Source organism: Schistocerca nitens, chromosome 4 (genome assembly GCF_023898315.1).
Source record: "Schistocerca nitens isolate TAMUIC-IGC-003100 chromosome 4, iqSchNite1.1, whole genome shotgun sequence".
Lineage (NCBI taxonomy): Eukaryota > Metazoa > Arthropoda > Insecta > Orthoptera > Acrididae > Schistocerca > Schistocerca nitens.
The window spans coordinates 651,658,477-651,675,158 of NC_064617.1; positions in this window are offsets into that span (position 1 = coordinate 651,658,477).

A 16,682-nucleotide genomic window follows, 5' to 3' on the forward strand; every position below is an offset into this window, starting at 1 on the left:
CTGCTCGAGCATTTGGGATCCCTATCAGGTGGGATTGAGGGAGGACATAGAAGCAATTCAGAGTCAGGCTGCTTGATTTGTTACTGGTTGATTTGATCATCACGCGAGTGTTACGGAAATGCTTCAGGTTTTCGGGTGGGAATCTCTGGAGGAAAGGAGGCGTTCTTTTCGTGAATCGCCTTGAGGAAATTTAGAGAACCAGCATTTGAGGCTGACTGCAGTACAATTTTACTGCCACCATCTTACACTTCGCGGAAAGACCACAAAGATGAGAGGAGAGAGATTAGGGCTCGCACAGAGGCATATAGGCAGTCACTTTTCCCTCCTTCTGTTTGGGAGTGGAACAGGGAGAGAAGATGCTAGTTGTGGTACGAGGTACCCTCCGCCACGCACCGTATGTTGGATTGCGGAGTATGAATGTAGATGTAGATATAGGCAGCCTGTGCCCAAAGTACCGAACACTTGAATTTTATTGTAGCATGGCGGAGCGGGCCTATAAACATACGGTCGCGGGTCGCGAAGGCAGCTAGTAATCCTTCCAAGAAGATGCAGATGTGCTCAGGAACGACGGTGCTCAGGAATTTTTTTTTTCTGGCCAGTACCTCGTACTCGTACGCCTACGGCGGAAAAAAGTAGGCAAGCGCCTAGCTGTTGCCTGCTGGGCCCTAGAACTGGCCGCTTCCTTTTTGTCACAGAGGTTTGCTAATCTGGCACAACCTTTGCCTTTGAAACGTCAGGCTTTCTGTGTTTGTGCTCGCGTTAAGACAATGAATACGCTTCGTTTAAACTTGAATTTTGTAACGGCCGCCGCCAGTTTGAGCAGTTCATTAAATCCTCTCAAAATGACAGCAGCCGAGACCTGTTTACAGATTTCGGTTCTTCTGTACATAGCGAATTATTATCACAGCGTTTCTTTCGTTTCTGTAGTTATTCAGATGCTTTATTTCGCGAATGAACCTTTAGAGACATCGAAATAATATTCATGCGCAATTCAATGGTAGATAAGCGGTTTGTTCCTCGTGAAAAGTAGCCGCTATTGGCGTTCTTGGGAGAGTTAGTAACACGATGTATTACATTTCAGTTCTCGACGTAATAATTAAATTGTAACAATACCTAGTACATCTATGATTATTGTGGATCTTTGCTGAGACCTGTTTTATGATCAGAACGCTACATACAACAACTAATGAATGCATATTCTCACGGGAATAGCACAAAAGGGAGAGCGACTACACACCAAAGGAGAATTCAATTAGTGATTGGCCAACCAGGAGAGATCGTGGAACAAAGGGTTTCATGAATTATCCGCGTGAGGAAGCAGACGAAAGTCAAGAAACGAGGTGGCGTTCTGGTTAATAAATTACGCTCTCCCCTACTCGCTGGAAGACGACGTCGTGTTCATTACGTCACGCAAGAAGGCGATGCTAACTCACCGTGCAAGCGGACAGCGCCAGCGTCCTCCCATACGTGGGGGCCTCGCTGCTGGAGAACATCTGCAGCAGGCTGCCGTCCGGCTGGAAGTCAGGGAGGCGGCGGCGGTACTTCAGAGAGATGACGGCGCCATCTCCGTGGCGGCCTCCACGTTGCAGGAGAAAGCGCCGCCGTGAGCCGACTACCAGGGGAGGGACGCCGGCCGCGAGGCGTGCCAAGTCGACGTCACACGGGACGGCGCCAGCAACTGTGCAGGCGGCCGTCCCCTGCGTGCAGATGCCGGAGCTCTCCCCGGCTTCATGCATCGGTCTCCTTACTGTTTATATATGCAAGTCTCCGTTTCTCCTCAGATGGCTCTTTGCGATAGCTTCTACTCACCTATTACTACGGTGGAAATCAAGACGTCCTAAAAATATGACACACATGTAGCAGACGTATCTTCATCATCATCATCATCATCATCATTTAAGACTGATTATACCTTTCAGCGTCCAGTCTGGAGCATATTCCCCCTTATAAAATTCCTCCATGATCCCCTATTCAGTGCTAACATTGGTGCCTCTTCTGATGTTAAGCCTATTACTTCAAAATCATTTAACCGAATCCAGGTACCTTCTCCTTGGTCTACCCCGACTCCTCATACCGTCTACTGCTGAACCCATCAGTCTCTTGGGTAACCTTGCTTCTCCCATTCGTGTAACATGACCCCACCATCTAACCCTGTTCGCCCTGACTGCTACATCTATAGAGTTCATTCCCAGTTTTTCTTCGATTTCCTCATTGTGGACACCCTCCAGCCATTGTTCCCATCCACTAGTACCTGCAATCATCCTAGCTACTTTTATATCCGTAACCTCAACCTTATTGATAAGGTAACCTGAATTCTCACAGCTTTCGCTCCCATACAACAAAGTTGGTCGAAAGATTGAAAGGTGTGCAGATAACTTAATGATGGTACTAACTTCCTTCTTGCAGAAGAGAGTATATCGTAGCTGAGCGCTCACTGCATTAGCTTTACTACACCTCGCTTCCAGTTCTTTTACTATGTTGCCATCCTGTGAGAATATGCATCCTAAGTACCTGAAACCGTCCACCTAACTTTGTTCCTCCTATTTGGCACTCAATCTGCTTATATCTCTTTCCCATTGACATTACTTTCATTTTGGAGATGCTAATCTTCATACCATAGTCCTTACATTTCCGATCTAGCTCTGAAATATTACTTTGCAAACTTTCAATCGAATCTGCCATCACAACTAAGTCATCCGCATATGCGAGACTGCTTATTTTGTGTTCACATATCTTAATCTCACCCAGCCAGTCTATTGTTTTCTACATGTAATCCATAAATAATATGAACAACAGTGGAGACAGGTTGCAGCCTTGTCTTACCGCTGAAACTACTCTGAAACATGAACTCAATTTACCTTCAACTCTAACTGCTGTCTGACTATGTATGTAAAGACCTTTAATTGCTTGCAAAAGTTTGCCTCCTATTCCATAATCTCGTAGAACAGACAATAACTTCCTCCAAGGAACCCTGTCATATGCCTTTTCTAGATATATAAAGCATAGACACAATTCCCTGTAACACTCGTAACACTTTTCCATTATTTGTCGTAAGCTAAAAATTTGGTCCTGACAACCTCTAAGAGGCCTAAACCCACACTGATTTTCATCCAATTTGTCCTCAACTAATACTCGCACTTTTCTTTCAACAATACCTGAGAAGATGTTACCCACAACGCTGATTAAAGAGATACCTCTGTAGTTGTTACAATCTTTTCTGTTACCATGTTTAAAGATTGGTATCTTCAAGAGTAATACATACTAAAAAAGTGCCAAGCTTCAAGATTTATTTCTCATATTTAGTTTTTCGATCACAAATTTTAAAATAATGGTGGGAGAAAGTACAATTGTCCTCCCAAGAAAAAAGTGTAAGGTGAGTTTTTGCACAATTTCTTCTTCTTGATCTTCGAAAATAAATGGTTCTGAGCACTATGGGACTTAACATCTGAGGTCATCAGTCCCCTAGAACTTAGAACTACTTAAACCTAACTAACCTAAGGAAATCACACATATCCATCCCCGAGGCAGGATTCGAACCTGCGACCGTAGCGGTCGCGCGGTCCCAGACTGTTGCGCCTAGAACCGCTCGGCCACAACGGCTGGCTCTTCGAAAATATCTTGCTCACTTATCAAAGGTGAGTTATTTGCAGCTGTGAAACCTAAGGAGCATACCCACGTAGTGGCTACAATGCGATCATATTGGCTCAGCCATTCACGACGACAGCTGTTACATTCACTACTGTTCCATTCGAAATAATTTTAGAAATTGACAACAGAATTCAGCACCAGACACGGGTAGGTCGCCAGACGTCCATACACTATTCTCATACGAAGTGAGTCCAGTTTTCGAGCGATAGGTGACTCGCAAGTTGAGAAAATCGCTGACCGAGCTCGACTCGGGCGGGATCGTTTTACTAGTGATAATCGGTAAGTAACGCACAATAGTTTTTTTCTGCTCTGGTGATGCATCTCGAATGTTAAAATTTGACTACGATATAGTCTGAAATTTGAGTTACAGAATTTACACTGCTGGCCATTAAAATTGCTACATCCAGAAGAAATGCAGATGATAAACGGGTATTCATTGGACAAATATATTATACTAGAACTGTCATGTGATTACATTTTCACGTAATTTGGGTGCATAGATCCTGGGAAATCAGTACCCAGAACAACCACCTCTGGCCGTAATAACGGCCTTCATACGCCTGGGGATTGAGTCAAAGAGAGCTTGGATGGCGTGTACAGGTCCAGCTGCCCATGCAGCTTCAACACGGTACCACACTTCATCAAGAGTAGTGACTGGCGTATTGTGACGAGCCAGTTGCTCGGCCACCATTGACCAGACGTTTTCAATTGGTGAGAGATCTGGAGAATGTGCTTACCAGGGCAGCAGTCGAACATTTTTCTGTATCCAGAAAGACACGGACAGGACCTGCAGCATGGTGTAGTGCATTATCCTGCTGAAATGTAGGGTTTCGCAGGGATCGAATGATGGGTAGAGCCACGGGTCGTAACACATCTGAAATGTAGCGTCCACTGTTCAAAGTGTCGTCAATGCGAACGTGAGGTGACCGAGACGTTAACTCACTACCATCACGCCGGGTGATATGCCAGTATGGCGATGATGAATACACGCTTCCAATGTGCGTTCACCGCGATGTCGCTAAACACGGATGCGACCATCATGATGCAGTAAAGAGAATTCATCCGATAAAATGACGTTTTGCCATTCGTGCACCCAGGTTCGTCGTTGAGTACACCATCGCACGCGCTCCTGTCTGTGATGCAGCGTCAAGGGTAACCGCAGCCATGGTCTCCGAGCTGACAACCCATGCTGCTGCAAACGTCGTCGAACTGTTCGTGCAGATGTGTGTTGTCTTGCAAACGTCCCCAACTGTTGACTCAGGGGTCGAGACGTGGCTGCACGATCCGTTACATCCATGCGGATAAGATGCCTTTCACTCAACTGCTAGTGATACGAGGCCGTTGGGATCCAGCACGGCATTCCGTATTACCCTGAAACCACCGATTCCATATTCTGCTAACAGTCATTGGATCTCGACCAACGCGAGCAGCATTGTCGCTATACGATAAACCGCAATCGTGATAGGTTTCAATCCGACCTTTATCAAAGTCGGAAATGTGATGGTACGCATTTTTCCTCCTTACACGAGGTATCACAACAACGTTTCACCAGGCAACGCCGCTCAACTGCTGTTTGTGTATGAGAAATCGGTTGGAAACTTTCCTCATGTCAGCACGTTGTAGGTGTCGCCACCGGCGCCAAAATTGTGTGATTACTCTGAAAAGGTAATGATTTGCATATCACAGCATCTTCTTCCTGTCGGTTAAGTTTCGCATCTGTAGTAAGTCATTTTCGTAGTGTAGCAATTTTAATGGCCATTAGTGTACTTTGTTTTCACGGGCAGCTCCAGCGAGAGAAGCCTGAACCACGAAAAATGTTATGGTCGTTAGCTTGCAAAGAGCAGCGAAGTGTAGTTCGATATTTACGGGCCTCGCGGGATTAGTCGAGCGGTCTGGGCGCTGCAGTCATGGACTGTGCGGCTGGTCCAGGCGGAGGTTCTAGCCCTCCCTCGGGCATGGGTGTGTGTGTTTGTCCATAGGATAATTTAGGTTAAGTAGTGTGTAAGCTTACGGACTGATGACCTTAGCAGTTAAGTGCTATAAGATTTCACACACACTCACACGATATTTATGGGCCAAAGGGCATAAAGCGAGTGGAATTCACAGTGACATGCACAGCGTGTGTGGACCGTAGCAATTTCTCCAGGTTGCGTCCATTCTTCCTTAGAGGGCCGTGTGAACCTCAGTGATTCACCACACTCCAGGCGACCGGTAACAGCTACAAACCCGTAGAATGTTGGAGTCGCTGAGGCAGCAATTCTGAACGAGCGGAGTATCCAGCTGCGATCCTTATCGCAGCCGTTCAACTTTCATATTGTGCGCAGTACTTTATTGTTGTGACTCGCTGAAATTTCGTAAAGGTGTTGGTACACGAACCATCCATTGCGTCCTTGAACGTCCTCTTGGGAATTTTTCAGTAGGTTGAAACTGGAGAATTCGGTTAGGGAGGGATTCATCAGGTCTAAAGATGGGACGAAACCACTGTAACCTCTTCTGGCATAATATTCGGCCAGTATGGGACACTGTAAACCGCTGCCTTCTTTCGTTCTTCCGTTCCGTTTACCTTTCATGGTATTCCAGAGGGGTTCGTAGATCTTTTCATGTACCTTCATATCGAAAGCATAGATTGCTTATTTAGTTGTTACTGATGTCACGCCGTTTGCACAGCCACATAAAATTATCACCGTACTAATGCTGTGTACACCTGAATTTTATATTTTTGTGATATTGGACGTGACTTGAACAAATTATTCAGAATTAAGAACATGTGACTGCCGTTTATAATTCGTTGATGTACTTCTCTCGTCACTCCGCTTTTATTAATCAGTATGGATCCCACACGCCTGAATTCTTGAACTTGATCAAGGGCAAGCCTGTCAACAACAATGAAAGGAAGGAGAGCTTTATGGCGTGCAACAACGAAATATCTTGTTTCATCATTCCTCACCACCAGCTTAATTTTCTCCGTGTTGTCGAAAATCGAGAAGTGTCAGCCCACACTTGCTCCAGTGTATCGCCCAAACTCACAACATCGTAGTAAATACCAGGATTGTATCTCCTTGCATCATCTTCGTTTTTCTGATTGACAGGTGTCACGGCTTACTTTTTAGAACGTCAAGCTTAATAGTATTGGCGCCCATCTACACCTCCATCATAATGTACAAGCCATCTAGTGGTGTATGGTGAATGGTACTTCTGGGACCACTAAATGATCACCCCATTCCTTGTCCACCTGTGTATGGATCTCCTTGTCTCCTACTATTTCCAGTACTGAATGATGACTTAATTGGTTCCGAACATTACTTGAGAAGTTGGCTGATACTAGTGAACACCAATTAGTCGGATCTCAGACGTATTTCGATGAGATGTCCTACTCTTCTGACGTTTTGCATGAAATGGGGTGGTCAATGTTGTCAAAAGCTCGTCGAAAATCAATGAAGATGTTGTGTAATTCTCAATCGAAATCGTAAGATTTTTCTATCAGCTGTCTCACAGCAAATATGTGATTAAGAGTCGACCGTCGAAAGACTAAGCCACGTTCATAGCGGCCTATAGTTATTGAAAACTAATGTTTTCATGCGGTTCAGGTTTTTTCCACCCTTGATTAAACATTTTATTACAAGTTCAAAACATTTTATTACAAGTTCTGAAGATCCGTTAACACGAGCAATATTTTACGGCAATGAGTGGCCGCAGTTGTGTTACGGTAACAATACTACGAAATGGAGTATTGTTACCTCTGTGACAGTGGATGAGAAACGGATGTCGTTTTTCAGTCTTAGTGCTATTAGGTCAGTGGAAGGACACTGACTCGGTGCCACCAAAAAATGGCCCGTAAGGAACAGTGTTGACAAAATGATAGTGCCCATGGCGCACTCCTTACTGTGTCCCAAACAGGACTACAGTGACGCGTGCGAGCTACCAAGATGTTTAGAATAACAAACTATTCCAGGATTGCGAAAATAACAGCCGAAAAACGATGTATATACACTCCTGGAAATTGAAATAAGAACACCGTGAATTCATTGTCCCAGGAAGGGGAAACTTTATTGACACATTCCTGGGGTCAGATACATCACATGATCACACTGACAGAACCACAGGCACATAGACACAGGCAACAGAGCATGCACAATGTCGGCACTAGTACAGTGTATATCCACCTTTCGCAGCAATGCAGGCTGCTATTCTCCCATGGAGACGATCGTAGAGATGCTGGATGTAGTCCTGTGGAACGGCTTGCCATGCCATTTCCACCTGGCGCCTCAGTTGGACCAGCGTTCGTGCTGGACGTGCAGACCGCGTGAGACGACGCTTCATCCAGTCCCAAACATGCTCAATGGGGGACAGATCCCGAGATCTTGCTGGCCAGGGTAGTTGACTTACACCTTCTAGAGCACGTTGGGTGGCACGGGATACATACGGACGTGCATTGTCCTGTTGGAACAGCAAGTTCCCTTGCCGGTCTAGGAATGGTAGAACGATGGGTTCGATGACGGTTTGGATGTACCGTGCACTATTCAGTGTCCCCTCGACGATCACCAGTGGTGTACGGCCAGTGTAGGAGATCGCTCCCCACACCATGATGCCGGGTGTTGGCCCTGTGTGCCTCGGTCGTATGCAGTCCTGATTGTGGCGCTCACCTGCACGGCGCCAAACACGCATACGACCATCATTGGCACCAAGGCAGAAGCGACTCTCATCGCTGAAGACGACACGTCTCCATTCGTCCCTCCATTCACGCCTGTCGCGACACCACTGGAGGCGGGCTGCACGATGTTGGGGCGTGAGCGGAAGACGGCCTAACGGTGTGCGGGACCGTAGCCCAGCTTCATGGAGACGGTTGCGAATGGTCCTCGCCGATACCCCAGGAGCAACAGTGTCCCTAATTTGCTGGGAAGTGGCGGTGCGGTCCCCTACGGCACTGCGTAGGATCCTACGGTCTTGGCTTGCATCCGTGCGTCGCTGCGGTCCGGTCCCAGGTCGACGGGCACAAGCACCTTCCGCCGACCACGGGCGACAACATCGATGTACTGTGAAGACCTCACGCCCCACGTGTTGAGCAATTCGGCGGTACGTCCACCCGGCCTCCCGCATGCCCACTATACGCCCTCGCTCAAAGTCCGTCAACTGCACATACGGTTCACGTCCACGCTGTCGCGGCATGCTACCAGTGTTAAAGACTGCGATGGAGCTCCGTATGCCACGGCAAACTGGCTGACACTGACGGCGGCGGAGCACAAATGCTGCGCAGCTAGCGCCATTCGACGGCCAACACAGCGGTTCCTGGTGTGTCCGCTGTGCCGTTCGTGTGATCATTGCTTGTACAGCCCTCTCGCAGTGTCCGGAGCAAGTATGGTGGGTCTGACACACCGGTGTCAATGTGTTCTTTTTTCCATTTCCAGGAGTGTATGTTGCTACAACAATCAATGCAGGAACGCAACTGGCGAACGCGAAGCAGGAACTTTCTTCTTCAAAACAACATTTCTTATGCTTTTTTTGCTCACCTGACACGGCTCCTAGAGATTTTTGACATTTTCCAACTTCGGAAGACACGCTCTGAAGTCACACATTCCCAGTTGTTCCGTAATAACCTTATTTTTTAGGAAGTTGAAAATCCCTGATGAGGTCATACAGTTTTCCTTTTTCATCTTAAAAAAATCAAGATACGTTCTTATCTCTCAAACTGGATGATTTCCATCTTAATTTTAGGATTAATTAGAGTTCTTAGAATAGATTTCTTGAGGATGGGTACAGTGTAAAATGCAGTGCGTACATTGGGGCATATAATTTTTGGGATTATCTCTATGGAGCTGCCATTTCCATACGAGAAATCATGCGTAAATAGCAATCATTGGTGTCATTGTTGGGATTCCTCTAATTTGATGGGAGTCCAAGTGGCATATGGCGCCCATTTCTACACATATCAAAAAAGTTTTGCGTCCCCTCGGTTCCGCAGCCTGTACAGAAAATTCGGATAGAGATCAACATAAACTTCATTTCCGCCCTGTTTATTGCTCAAGAAAACCACACATGGCATGTAGCGCCTCCATACAGAGACACCTTCAGAGGTGGTGGTCCAGACTGATGTACGAAAAAATGGCTCTGAGCACTACGGGACTTAACATCTTAGATCATTAGTCAACTAATCTAAGAACATCACACAAGTCCATGCCCGAGGCAGAATTCGAACCTGCAACCGTAGCAGCTGCGCATTTCCGGACCAGGCCCGCTCGGTCACAGCTTGTAGTGTAATAAATATGTAATGTACTGAATCGACTGTGAGAAAGCTAAGTGGCAAAGACGTTATCTGAGAGACTCTATGATATTTATATCGTTGACTCGGAATGTTACTCTCTCTGTGGTTTACTCGTAGCTAATGGTAACTAGATTTTTCTGTTCGCTTCTTTTGATGTTATGTGGAGAATTGTAGAAGAGACACAATAAACCGTTATTATTTCATGAGAACAAAGGTGAGCGTCAGACCTTTACTAGTATTTTTGGAAGTATTGACATAGCAGAATTGTTTCAGATTGAATGCGACGTGTACGGGAAGAGACGTGGACAACAGTACTCGAACCTGCAATCTCATGTACAAATAGTTGCTAAAAAATCCAGCCGTCTCTCCCAAGACTCTTCATATGCGCAACAAACTGTAATTCTTTCAACAGCACTATCAGAGACAATTTAACACGTTGTTACGATCTTTTACTGCGAGCATAATACATCGACAACAGACAAACAAAAAATAGACAAACACATAAAAGAATCTACCTCCGTCTAACAGGCGCTGCTCATGCATGGTTGCTTACATCTTTGGGGGTGTTTAGTGACATCTCTGAACAGTCAAAGGCACGGTGTCTGTGAAAACAGTTTCCACAGTCAACGACTATCTTCAAGAGATCTGGGAACATGGGTGATGCAATACTTTTTTTGATATGTGTATTTATCCACACATTGCAATTGTACGAATACGTAGTACAGAAGCCGTGTGGTGGCAGCTTTCTATCCTGGTCCCCTATGCCAAAATACCAAATACACTTCCTCGAAGCAAATGCCACCTCACTGCAGCTGCAGCAGATTTTCCCTGTAATACTGATACATCTGTGAGCATACTGCTGTATCACAACAGAATTCATATGAAATCAGTTTCAGAATAATCGAAAAACGTCTCTTTATTAGAACAGTTTTAAGAACTGAATGTTATTGCCTGCTCACAAAACTATTGATTGCGTGATGAACACATGCATAATCATGTTACCTACTGGCGGAACTAAATGCTCAAGAAGCACAGACGGTTCATGTATGTGAAGTCCTATTTTTGTGGAGAAGCGCAATTGCAAGAATTTCCTCCAATTCGAAAACTATAGCTAAAATTCGAATTACAAAATCAGTTTCGAATTCAGTGGCATCAAATTAACATTTAATTAGCACAATACTTTATTTTAGAACATTCAACCATGAAGTTAACAGTAAAATTATGCAGCTGCCAAACAGAAATTACAGGGATCGCACAAGAAACAGCTTCTAAGTATTAGAGATTGCATGATGGAATTTCTAGATTCATATGCTACTATTCCCTAGATACACTCAGAAGGTCTTGAGTATCGGTCACCGCACTAACTCTCAAGTAGAAAATAGATATACACAGCAAATTACACCCACTCTTCTAGGAAAAAAGTATTAAAAATTAGTTGAAAGGCATGAAACAGAAGCGTCCAATCGTTTGTTCACTAACCACCTTCAATTTAGTGAAAATTCCTTTAGCTATTTGGTGATTCAGCAACATTTAATTTAAAACAGGATATAAAAGAAGATGATAGTTGTGTTACCCGGTACTGAGACGGTAAATAGTATACACCCGGTTGTAGGACGATGCCTACACAAAATGGAACAAGTCGTTAGTTACGGTAAATTGTAAGATAATGACAGGTTTCTTTACATTTTCGTTTTGTAAGACCCATTATAGAACGTTGTGTTGCTTGTTCGTCTGCCGTCTTTCATCGCCTGGAACTTTGTTTCCAGACAGTTTAATAATCTTACTTTGTCTTCACACAGCAGGTCGTTCGATACTTTGTTGCTCATCCAGGCTTTTTCGGTGGCTGGGGAGACAAATTACGTATGCTCCGAACGCTCGCTGCGGCTTCATAAAGTCTAAGAGGAAAACATGTTGCCTCATAGCCTGCACAAAATTACCATATCACAGACCCTTCGGTATGCAAAAGATGGTAATACTGTTGCGAGTCTTCGTATATATACGAAAGATGGAACAGAGACACGAAAGTTTTATAACATGTAGCAGATTGATCCTTTACGCCCTGTTCTGATATGCACAACAGGAAGTGTGCAGGAAAGGTACTACAGCTGTTATTGCTTTCAGAAGTTTGTTGAAACGAAACTTCAGCTGCATGCACAAGAAAACATAAACGTATTCTCTATAATCCTGAGCTGTTCTTCATCTAATAGTGATGGAATCGAAAACACTGGTTAAAAAGAAAATAAGGCAACCCTCAATTTGGGATATTCTGCGAGAACTGCCACGTGTTCGCACGCAGTGACATAGTCTGCAGTTCGACAGTATTCAAAAACTACCGAAACTGAAATATAGGCTGCGGATAAGACTCACAATGCCTGCTTAAAATAGGAAATGTACTGTATCTAAAAGAAGAGAAACAGTTAAGGTAAGCACTACTATACCTGCCCAGAACTTCAATCATTTTATGGAATCTAAATAGGTTCACTGACATTTGTTGATCAATTTGATGATTCAAACCAATACTCATATCTGAAATGTAACGATCGGTCATAGAATGGCACTCACTACTAAGACCCTGTAAATGGTCACGGAAATACAAGGAGCTAAGTGAGCTGCTGTTTAGCATAACAGTAAGATGCTATAGTTCACTCTCTGGTGACCTATAGTGAAAGGAAGCACCACATAATAAGAGCCAAATTTTAAGGGGATGATAATGCTGCGAAACGGAGACATCTTATTGTTCTGACATTTAATAGGAGTGGCCCAATCGAGCTAGAAATTCGGGTATAGCATTACACATACTCATCACCAAGAACGAGTTGTGAGACATAGATCCAAATTGATGGTCATGTTTTTACACCTGCAAGATGATATGACTCGTATTTCGAGCCAGTTGATAAAGAGTGGCGCTGTTGACGCCACTGTGACAATGCAAGTCAGGTTTGCTTTAAATACACGTTTTAAAGGTTGTGAGCATTAGTTACCTCTAAGATTGGGTGTTAGTCAAGAATGCCCTTAAAGATACAAATATGACATTATCAACACCTCATTGAATTTGAACGAGGTCGTAGAAAAGGGCTACAAGAAGCAGGATGTTTCCTCTGCGATATTGTAGGAATAACTGGCTGAAATGCAGACATTCTGCTTGATTGCTGACAGCGGTGGCCACAAGAATGTTCAGTGGCAAGAAGACCGGGACCTGATGGCCACGTGGCAATATCGTGAATGGAGACCAACGTGTTCGGCGTATGGCTCTGTCGCGTCGTATTGCATGTCCAGCAGCAATTTCAGCAGCAGTTGCCACCACAGGGACACAACGAACTCTTACAAATTTGTTACCTTGAGGACAGCTCCTAGGCCTGTGGCGTGCACTCAATTGCCCCAACCCACCGCCATCTGCTGCTTCAGCGGTGTCAAGGGAGAGCTCACTGGAGGTCAGGATGGAGATCTGTTGTGTTTCCTGATGAAAGCTGGTTCTGCCTCGGTGCCAATATGGCCGTGTGTTGGTTTGGAGGGGGCCAGTTGAAGCCTGCAACCAACCTGCCTGATTGCTAGACACACTCCACCTACACTTGAAATTATGGTGTGGGGAGCGATTTCGTCTGACACAAGGACCACTCTCGTAGTTATCCCACATGCCCTAACTGCAAATATGTACGTCAACCTGGTGTTCCGACTTGTTGTGCTGCCATTCATGAGCAGCATTCGAGGGGGTGTTCTCCAATAGGATAACGCTGGCCCACTTTTCGCTGTTTTAACCCAGCATCCTCTACAGAGTGCCGATAAGCTGTCTCGGCCTGCTCGACCACGGGCTGCAGTGGAGCACATATGGAAAATCATCGGTAAACAACTCTAGAGTCATCCACAGCCAACATTACTGTACCTGCGTTTACGGACACAAACTGAAAACTGTCACTCGTGCAACACAATGCATGCATGTTTGCATTCAACATTCTGACGGTTACACCGCTTCTTAATGTACCAGCATTTCATACTTGCAGTGGCTTATCTAGCTCATACATACACTCCTGGAAATTGAAATAAGAACACCGTGAATTCATTGTCCCAGGAAGGGGAAACTTTATTGACACATTCCTGGGGTCAGATACATCACATGATCACACTGACAGAACCACAGGCACATAGACACAGGCAACAGAGCATGCACAATGTCGGCACTAGTACAGTGTATATCCACCTTTCGCACCAATGCAGGCTGCTATTCTCCCATGGAGACGATCGTAGAGATGCTGGATGTAGTCCTGTGGAACGGCTTGCCATGCCATTTCCACCTGGCGCCTCAGTTGGACCAGCGTTCGTGCTGGACGTGCAGACCGCGTGAGACGACGCTTCATCCAGTCCCAAACATGCTCAATGGGGGACAGATCCCGAGATCTTGCTGGCCAGGGTAGTTGACTTACACCTTCTAGAGCACATTGGGTGGCACTGGATACATGCGGACGTGCATTGTCCTGTTGGAACAGCAAGTTCCCTTGCCGGTCTAGGAATGGTAGAACGATGGGTTCGATGACGGTTTGGATGTACCGTGCACTATTCAGTGTCCCCTCTACGATCACCAGTGGTGTACGGCCAGTGTAGGAGATCGCTCCCCACACCATGATGCCGGGTGTTGGCCCTGTGTGCCTCGGTCGTATGCAGTCCTGATTGTGGCGCTCACCTGCACGGCGCCAAACACGCATACGACCATCATTGGCACCAAGGCAGAAGCGACTCTCATCGCTGAAGACGACACGTCTCCATTCGTCCCTCCATTCACGCCTGTCGCGACACCACTGGAGGCGGGCTGCACGATGTTGGGGTGTGAGCGGAAGACGGCCTAACGGTGTGCGGGACCGTAGCCCAGCTTCATGGAGACGGTTGCGAATGGTCCTCCTCGATACCCCAGGAGCAACAGTGTCCCTAATTTGCTGGGAAGTGGCGGTGCGGCCCCCTACGGCACTGCGTAGGATCCTACGGTCTTGGCTTGCATCCGTGCGTCGCTGCGGTCCGGTCCCAGGTCGACGGGCACGTGCACCTTCCGCCGACCACGGGCGACAACATCGATGTACTGTGGAGACCTCACGCCCCACGTGTTGAGCAATTCGGCGGTACGTCCACCCGGCCTCCCGCATGCCCACTATACGCCCTCGCTCAAAGTCCGTCAACTGCACATACGGTTCACGTCCACGCTGTCGCGGCATGCTACCAGTGTTAAAGACTGCGATGGAGCTCCGTATGCCACGGCAAACTGGCTGACACTGACGGCGGCGGTGCACAAATGCTGCGCAGCTAGCGCCATTCGACGGCCAACACCGCGGTTCCTGGTGTGTCCGCTGTGCCGTGCGTGTGATCATTGCTTGTACAGCCCTCTCGCAGTGTCCGGAAAAAGTATGGTGGGTCTGACACACCGGTGTCAATGTGTTCTTTTTTCCATTTCCAGGAGTGTACATTAGCCTGTGATCTTGCAGTATTAATAACTTAAAAGTGTAACCTAGAAAAATTTATCCTGAAAATGTCACTACTCTGCATTAATTATTCTTTCGTGTTGCGATTTTTTTCCGTCCATTTATTAATGACAGACGGGTTCTTCTATAAGTACTAAAACCAGTAAGACTGCTAAAGTACATGATGTAAGCAACTAGCTGGCTGCAAAACATTAAAAATCTACGACTGACTCCAGATGAAAGATAACTGAAACCGCATCCATATCAGATCAGTGATACCACTGCAAGCCCATTCTTACCACACTCGTGCAGAGTGAATGTGGAAGGTGACGGCGGCAGTGCAGGAGATTCCGAGTTCATCCCGTCCTCTTTGCTCAGTACTAAAGTGTAAACATCCTTTTATGCTACAGAAGGGCTTGTCTAGCAACCAGTCTTTGCTGTGTGGTCCCCCACTGACAGGTCTCCTTTATTAATGCTCTGAAACTTGTTTGTTTCTGCCAGAGCAGCAATTTCGACAGCCAATAGTGGCAGCCATTGTTTGTTCTGCCAAGTAATAATTTTACGGTAATGTTAAACAAACTCCTACTACTGCAGATTTCGTTAATATTAACGAGTAGTCTGTGGCATGGGGAGAAGGCAACAAAACCTCTCCCACTCCTTGGTACGATCCTAAACTGACAAGCAGGAAGGTGACACACAGGCATGCATGAGAAAGCGCATATTCTAGAGAAAATAGCACTATGAACTAATGAGGACGCCTGTTCCAAATGAAAACGCTACACCTGGCTTAGATTTATGTGCCTCTATACTATTTTTGGCAGGCAACTGGCCCTGTCTACTGCCTGGAGTGCCGATTTCCGTCCTCAGCTATCTTTCAGGGAATCAGCCTTCGCTTCAGTCACGTTTGTTATGCTTCTCCTCGTTCTTTCTAAGAAAGCTCTTTTCGTTCCAGCCAGATTAGAACCTCTTAGCTCTGCAGAAAAGTACCAAATACTCTCTGTAATGAAAGTAGGAAGGAGAAGTTAGCTGGGCTGTCACTGGTAATACAGAATATTGTCTGCAGTAATGATACAATGTAAGAGGTTGATTACATAGATCAAAGGAATTTAACACATATTTCACGAAATAAATTGCATGAAAGTTTAGGAGAAAAGCTGCAACGTAACATCACCTCCCTGCTGCGAATGAAACTGATGCTATGAAGTTTCACTATGATTCATCTGTAGCACAAGATCCTCAAGGATATTTAAAATGGATATGAGAACTATTCTTGTTTCTTCTTTCGGACGCCCATCAGATGACAAGTATTGTGCCATTGTGATAAGATCCATACC